Source organism: Archocentrus centrarchus, unplaced genomic scaffold (assembly GCF_007364275.1).
Source record: "Archocentrus centrarchus isolate MPI-CPG fArcCen1 unplaced genomic scaffold, fArcCen1 scaffold_45_ctg1, whole genome shotgun sequence".
Classification (NCBI taxonomy): domain Eukaryota; kingdom Metazoa; phylum Chordata; class Actinopteri; order Cichliformes; family Cichlidae; genus Archocentrus; species Archocentrus centrarchus.
The window spans coordinates 1,453,351-1,461,880 of NW_022060271.1; positions in this window are offsets into that span (position 1 = coordinate 1,453,351).

Sequence of the window (8,530 nt, forward strand, 5' to 3'; positions counted from 1 at the left end):
ACTGGACAATAAAACCAGAGTAATGCTGAATGAGCAACATGGTCAGTCTTAATAATCATCATAAAAACAAAATATGGTCTGAAAAACTAAAATAATCAACAAATGAAATATGTTGGAAAAATAAACCACATTTGGCCCCACTCTTTGATGGTCTGTAACAATTCATACTATACTCATACTAATATTCATACTATGAAGGTAAAAGTCTGCATGACTTTAATATTTTTTAAAGTTAGCTGCTGTACAAAAACAAGTGTGTTAAATTAAACAAATATGTTAAAGTAAACAAATATGTTGAAGTAAACAAATATGTTAAATTAATAGAATAGAATAGAATAGAATGCCTTTATTGTCATTATACAGGATGTACAATGAGATTGGAGGGCCACTCCTGTTCAGTGCCATGTAACAGAAAATCAAACTCTCTAAATGAAAATAAAAATATTACAAAAATATTATAATCTAGTATAATCAATATGATCAAGAGATATACAGAAAATTAACAATGTGTAAAATATACAAAAAAATAGAATGTATAAAAATATATACATACATACCTACATTGGTGCATCTGTACATTGTAAGAAAGTAAATGTGTGTATACATATAATAATGAAGATGATAAATATTGCACTTGGTGAATGAATATTATTGAATACGTCTACATTGAATGGTCCTCACCTCTTCTCTGTGTCTGGAGAATGAGCCGAGAAGAAGAAACTGCCCTCTGTTTTATGTCTGAACATTAATATTTGTGTTGTCTGTCCCAGTGTTCAGTCAGCTCCACCCCACCCTGATTATCAGCTCTCTGCTGAGAATGATCTTTATTCTGATTTCTGTGAATCCACTTGAGAAACATTTTTCCAGAGAGGGAACTGATGCTCAGCTGGTACTTCCTTAGATCACTCAAAGCTCAAACTTTGTCATGATCTTTGGCCGTTGGCTCAGTGTGTTAGTTCCTTTTTGTATAGGTCTGTTTTTGTAATATTTTTTAGGTTTTGTTTCTTAGATTTTCTCACTGTTTCAATTCTCAGTTTGGTGTAGTTTTGTTTTCCAGCTTCAGGTTTAGCTATTGCTTTTCTTTTTTTTCATCCCTGTGTCTTGACTGCTTTTTGTGTTGTCTTCCTTCCCATGGTTTCCCTGTGTTTTGTGTTTACTTTTGCTTCCTCTGTGTTATTAGTTTAATTGGTTTCACCATTGTTTCCTAGCCCTCAGTATTTCTCTGGTTTTTGTTACAGTATTGGGTCCATCCCTTCCTACCACAGAGCCCACATAATCCATTAACTCAAAATAAGCATCATTACTCACCTTAAACACAGAGCTCAACCTAACGCTGACCTTCAGGAGCATCATTGAGGACACAGTGTGCGTCCTAATGAGGGGTTGGCTAATTTTTAAAAATTACATTTACTTTCCTTAAAACACCAGACATTTATAAGTGAAACAATAAACAGATAAGTCACATACAAAATGACAATGAGTCCTAAAGGTATTGTTACCACCGTCCTTTGAGCTGGGTGTACCACCTCAATGTGGGTGGAGTCAATGTAGTAATGCAGGCAGGAGTCCATCTATCTATCCATTTTCTTCCTCTTATCCTGTTCAGGGTTGTGGGGGGGCTGGAGCCTATCTCAGCTGTCATAGGGTGAGAGGCAGGGTACACCCTGTACAGGTCGCCAGCCTGTCACAGGGCCAACACAGAGAGACAGACAACACTCACTCACACCTATTTAGAGTGACCAAGTAACCTAACCCCAGTAACTGCATGTCTTTGGACTGTGGGAGGAAACCCACACAGACACAGGGAGAACATGCAAACTCCACACAGACACAGAGGGGTCTGATTGTGAGAGGAGATACCCCAAAGTGAAGCCACTGTTGGCTGTTCTGTTGGCTTCATCACGGGGGGGCCTCCAGCTCGCAGTGGAACGGTTCGCAGCCGAGTGTGAAGCGGCTGGCATGAGAATCAGCACCTCTAAGTCTGAGGCCATGGTCCTCAGCCGGAAAAGGGTGGAGTGCCATCTCCGGCTCAGGAACGAGTTCTTGCCTCAAGTGGAGGAGTTTAAGTATCTCGGGGTCTTGTTCACGAGTGATGGGAGAAGGGAACGGGAGATCGACAGGCGGATCGGGGCTGCTTCTGCAGTGATGCGGACGCTGCACCGGTCCGTCGTGGTGAAGAGGGAGCTTAGCGTAAAAGCGAAGCTCTCGATTTACCGGTCGATCTACGTTCCTACCCTCACCTATGGTCACGAGCTTTGGGTAGTGACCGAAAGAATAAGATCGCGAATACAAGCGGCAGAAATTAGTTTCCTTCGAAGGGTGGCTGGCCTGTCACTTAGAGATAGGGTGAGGAGTGCGGCCATCCGGGAGGGGCTCGGAGTAGAGCCGCTGCTCCTCCACATCGAAAGGAGCCAGTTGAGGTGGCTCGGGCATCTGATTAGGATGCCTCCTGGCCGCCTCCTGGGTGAGGTGTTCCGGGCATGTCCCACCGGGAGGAGGCCCCGTGGTAGACCCAGGACACGCTGGAGAGATTGTGTATCTCGGCTGGCCTGGGAACGCCTTGGGGTCCCTCCGGATGAGCTGGAGGAGGTGGCTGGGGAGAGGGAAGCTTGGGCTTCTCTGCTTAGGCTTCTGCCCCCGCGACCCGGCCCCGGATAAGCGGAAGAAAATGGATGGATGGATGGATGGATGGATACCCCAAAGTGTCAGTTTTACCTGCACCGCAAACCAGTCAGGTGATTCATTCTGGGAATGAAGCAGCTGCTGGTTTGGACATCATGTCACATGACCCCAAAGTGAGCTTTGAAGCAGTGGTTCTGAGGATTTGTAAGCCCAGGGTTCGACGCACGACACAAAGATTCACTGACACACTGCCATCACTGTCTTCAGGCAATGGCAGATACTGATGTGCCATCCTGGAGGAGTTGGACCACCTGTGCAGCCTCTGTAGGGTCCAGGTATGACCTCATGCTCCCAGCACTGACCCTAACCAAATGCACAGCTAGTGGTAAACAGTCAGAAAAGATGAGGAGGGGAAAATGTGTGTCCTCCACCTGTGAAACCATTCCTGTTTGGGGGTGTGTGATTGTTGCCCCTCTAGTGCAACTGTTGGTAATTTAAAGAAAACCAAAGCAGGTGACCCCCCCCCCCCCCCCCCCCCCCCGGTACTTGCTGACCACATCAGTATCACAGAGGTTTAGTGACTGATGCTGAACTCTGGTTATAATCTGCTCCTGTACATACATACAATTGAGAAAATGTTGCCCAAATAAATATTTGGAGCAACAAAACCTTTATAAAATTTTATAATGAAGGTGACAGCATATACTATGAAATGGTGTATTATAAAAGAGCATATCAGCATCTCTAACACATGTAAAATCTGCTTTCAGCTCATTCAGAACAACAAAACCTCCTTCTAGGAAGTTGATGTAAAAGAGGGTATAAAAATATAACTAACAGGAAGTGCTGACTGTAGATAATCCACCCATGTTAGCAGGAAACATTCAACTTACTCAGCAGGGGTTAACTCAGAGTAAACACTGAGGCTGATTTTTCAGTTAAAACTCATTTTTAGAGAAGACCTCAAAGTTTCATGAACTTAAGAGCTTTAATTAAATATCTGACAGGTTGGAGTGCACAGAGCAGGACACCCTCTCTATTTTTAAGATTAGGCTTAAAACTTTCCTTTATGATAAAGCTTATAGTTAGGGCTGGATCAGGTGACCCTGAACCCTCCCTTAGTTATGCTGCTATAGGCCTAGGGTGCTGGGGGTTCCCATGATGCACTGTTTCTTTTCATTCACCTTATTTACTCTGTTTATACTTCACTCTGCATTAAATCATTAGTTATTATTAATCTCTGGCTCTCTCCCCTCAGCGCAACCGGTCTCAGCAGATGACCCCCCCTCCCTGAGCCTGGTTCTGCTGGAGGTTTCTTCCTGTTAAAGGGAGTTTTTCATTCCCACTGTCGCCAAATGCTGCTCATAGGGGTCGTTTGACTATTGGGTTTTCTCTGTATTATTGTAGGGTCTTTAGACTGTAACGTGTGTTTCATGGTGGTATCATTCTTTGCAACCTTATGACTTAAAAGTGTGCTATCAACCATGGAAGTCTAACCATGTAGCTGACTGTCTGTCATGTATATATGATGACTGAAGTACATTAGTCTCAGGAGAAGGGTGAGGAAATGCTTATATAATTTAATGAAGGATTGATGTTTTAAATAAGCTATATAAAAAAGAAAACACATTAATTGTTTTGAGTATTCTTTATTGAGTTTTGAGTTAGTTTGTGTCAAAGTGACACAATTTCTTCCCCTTTCAGTCAAAGTGAAAGGGGAAGAAATGGAGGGGGACTGGCCATCCTACCTGTATAGAAAGAAAAACTTTGGTCAAAACTGTTCACAATTATCTGTTTCACAATTTTCATTGTGTGTTGTAAATGTTAGGTGTGTGTGTGTATGTTAAGGTTAGCAGTACTCACCTACTCCTAGTTGTCTCTTCAGCAGGATGTGGAGCAAAAGATTGGAATGAGCTTAATCACCTGCTAATGAGCCCTTGGGATGAACCAAAGTGCCAGTTTTTGGGAGTTTAGATTAAAGAGTTTTAATATAGATATATAAAATCAATTTAAAAACATGTTACTGAAATATTTATATGAATTTGTAATTTAAGTATTCTTTCTTTGTGTAAAATTTTGTTTGGTTTTGGAATGGGATTATTTGGTTTTCATTTGTTTGGCTACAGGCAAACTTGGACTATTCTGGATAGTCTCTGGAGCTTGAAAAAGGCGACTGGACTTCTTTTTGTTTCTTGAAGACGTTTCACCTCTCATCCGAAAGGCTTCTTCAGTTCTCAACCAAATGGTGGAGAGACCCAGGTATTTAAACCCCTGTGGGCGTAGTCCCCTGGAGGTGGTTATGACCCTCTATTGATCATGTGCTTGAACACATGTGCCCAGGTGTGAAGGGGGCGTGGGTCATATTTAATCAGTGGTTTCAGTTGAAACCAAATTAGGACTCCGCTCCATTGTTTCCTGTGGCCTATTGAGGTCACTGGAACAAAGGTGTGAATGGGGGTTGAGACGTCTGGGAAGGGAGCTCAGGACAGCACTGTAAGCGGGGGAAAGTTGGTGACGTAATCCACCTCCTCTGTTCAATGATGGTTGTTCACAGTGGACATAGATGGCTTCTTTCACTCCTCTTTCAAATCATCTGTTTTCCCTGTCCAAAATGTGGACATTGGCATCCTCAAAAGAGTGCCCTTTTTCCTTCAGATGCAGATGTACTGCTGAATCTTGTCCTGTCGAGGTGGCTCTTCTATGTTGTGCCATTCGTTTGTGAAGAGGCTGTTTGGTTTCACCAATGTAGAGGTCCGAGCATTCTTCACTGCACTGAACAGCATACACTACATCGCTGATCTTGTGTTTGGCGGGTTTGTCCTTGGGATGAACCAGTTTTTGTCTTAGGGTGTGACTTGGTTTGAAGTATACTGAGATGTCATGCTTGGAGAAAATTCTTCTGAGTTTCTCTGACAAGCCTGACACATATGGGATGACAATGTTGTTCCTCTTGTCCTTCCCATTCTCTGTAGTTTGTGTTTGGCCTTCATTCCTGTGCATCTTAGCTGATTTGATGAAGGCCCAGTTGGGGTAACCGCATGTTTTGAGGGCTTTCTTAATGTGTGTGTGTTCCTTATGCTTCCCTTCTGCCTTAGAGGGAACACTTTCCGCACGGTGTTGTAGGGTCCTGATCACCCCAAGTTTGTGTTCCAGAGGGTGGTGGGAGTCAAAGAGGAGATACTGGTCTGTGTGTGTGGGCTTCCGGTAAACTTCAATGTTGAGGCTTCCATCTTCCTCGATAAGCACCGCACAGTCCAGGAATGGTAACTTGTTATCTCTGGTGTCCTCCCTGGTAAAACGTATGTATTTATCCACTGAGTTGATGTGACGAGTGAAGGCTTCTACTTCATGGGTTTTGATTTTGACCCAGGTGTCATCTACATATCTGTACCAGTGGCTAGGTGCCTTCCCTTTGAAAGAACCAAGAGCTTTACTTTCCACTTCCTCCATGTAAAGGTTGGCTACAATGGGAGACACTGGGGAGCCCATGGCACATCCATGCTTCTGTCTGTAGAATCCATCATTGTATTTAAAATATGTTGTGGTAAGGCAGAGATCTAAAAGTGCACAAATCTGATCTGGGGTGAAGCTGGTTCTGTTCAGTAAGGAATCGTCTTCCTGTAGTCGTCTTCTGACGGTCTCCACTGCCTCAGTTGTAGGTATGCAAGTGAAAAGTGAAACCACATCAAAGGACACCATGGTTTCATCTGGATCCAGTACCATGGTGTCCTTTGATGTGGTTTCACTTTTCACTTGCACACCCACAACTGAGGCAGTGGAGACCGTCAGAAGACGACTACAGGAAGACGATTCCTTACTGAACAGAACCAGCTTCACCCCAGATCAGATTTGTGCACTTTTAGATCTCTGCCTTACCACAACATATTTTAAATACAATGATGGATTCTACAGACAGAAGCATGGATGTGCCATGGGCTCCCCAGTGTCTCCCATTGTAGCCAACCTTTACATGGAGGAAGTGGAAAGTAAAGCTCTTGGTTCTTTCAAAGGGAAGGCACCTAGCCACTGGTACAGATATGTAGATGACACCTGGGTCAAAATCAAAACCCAAGAAGTAGAAGCCTTCACTCGTCACATTAACTCAGTGGATAAATACATACGTTTTACCAGGGAGGACACCAGAGATAACAAGTTACCATTCCTGGACTGTGCGGTGCTTATCGAGGAAGATGGAAGCCTCAACATTGAAGTTTACCGGAAGCCCACACACACAGACCAGTATCTCCTCTTTGACTCCCACCACCCTCTGGAACACAAACTTGGGGTGATCAGGACCCTACAACACCGTGCGGAAAGTGTTCCCTCTAAGGCAGAAGGGAAGCATAAGGAACACACACACATTAAGAAAGCCCTCAAAACATGCGGTTACCCCAACTGGGCCTTCATCAAATCAGCTAAGATGCACAGGAATGAAGGCCAAACACAAACTACAGAGAATGGGAAGGACAAGAGGAACAACATTGTCATCCCATATGTGTCAGGCTTGTCAGAGAAACTCAGAAGAATTTTCTCCAAGCATGACATCTCAGTATACTTCAAACCAAGTCACACCCTAAGACAAAAACTGGTTCATCCCAAGGACAAACCCGCCAAACACAAGATCAGCGATGTAGTGTATGCTGTTCAGTGCAGTGAAGAATGCTCGGACCTCTACATTGGTGAAACCAAACAGCCTCTTCACAAACGAATGGCACAACATAGAAGAGCCACCTCGACAGGACAAGATTCAGCAGTACATCTGCATCTGAAGGAAAAAGGGCACTCTTTTGAGGATGCCAATGTCCGCATTTTGGACAGGGAAAACAGATGGTTTGAAAGAGGAGTGAAAGAAGCCATCTATGTCCACTGTGAACAACCATCATTGAACAGAGGAGGTGGATTACGTCACCAACTTTCCCCCGCTTACAGTGCTGTCCTGAGCTCCCTTCCCAGACGTCTCAACCCCCATTCACACCTTTGTTCCAGTGACCTCAATAGGCCACAGGAAACAATGGAGCGGAGTCCTAATTTGGTTTCAACTGAAACCACTGATTAAATATGACCCACGCCCCCTTCACACCTGGGCACATGTGTTCAAGCACATGATCAATAGAGGGTCATAACCACCTCCAGGGGACTACGCCCACAGGGGTTTAAATACCTGGGTCTCTCCACCATTTGGTTGAGAACTGAAGAAGCCTTTCGGATGAGAGGTGAAACGTCTTCAAGAAACAAAAAGAAGTCCAGTCGCCTTTTTCAAGCTCCAGAGACTACTATGACCTGGATAACTGAGAATCTACACAGACATAACGACTATTCTGGATGCTCACCTGTGGCAGGAAGAGTATACAAGGAAGCCATATGCTTGTAGAGTTGCTGTTGCTGTGGTTGGTGTTGTGTTGATGTCTGAGAAATGCTCTTGCTTATTCAATAAAGACCACAAGTTGGATGAGTTTATCCTAGCTACATGCCTCCTCTTAAAGGCCAAGTCACGGCTGGCCAATCTGTTCCACAGGGTTCTGTGGTAGGACCAATTCTATTTACATTATACATGCTTCCCTTAGGCAGTATTATTATAAAGCATTGCATCAATTTCCACTGTTATGCAGATGATACTCAGCTTTATCTGTCAATGAAGCCTTTTCAGAGGACCCTACAATAAAACAGATGTTTTCTCTTTGTTATTGTAGGGTCTTTACCTACAATACAAAGGCGCCTTGAGGCAACTGCTTGTTTACATTTGGCGATATAAAAATCAATAAATAAAACTGCATTGAATAGAATTTGGCTAGTTCTTGTATATGTGCAGTTCTTATGGCCATGTCGCCGCTGAAATGAAAGTTGAGGTTCATTTAGATCAAAATAACTGATCAGATGATTCTGACAAATCTTCCTTACAGGAGGTTGT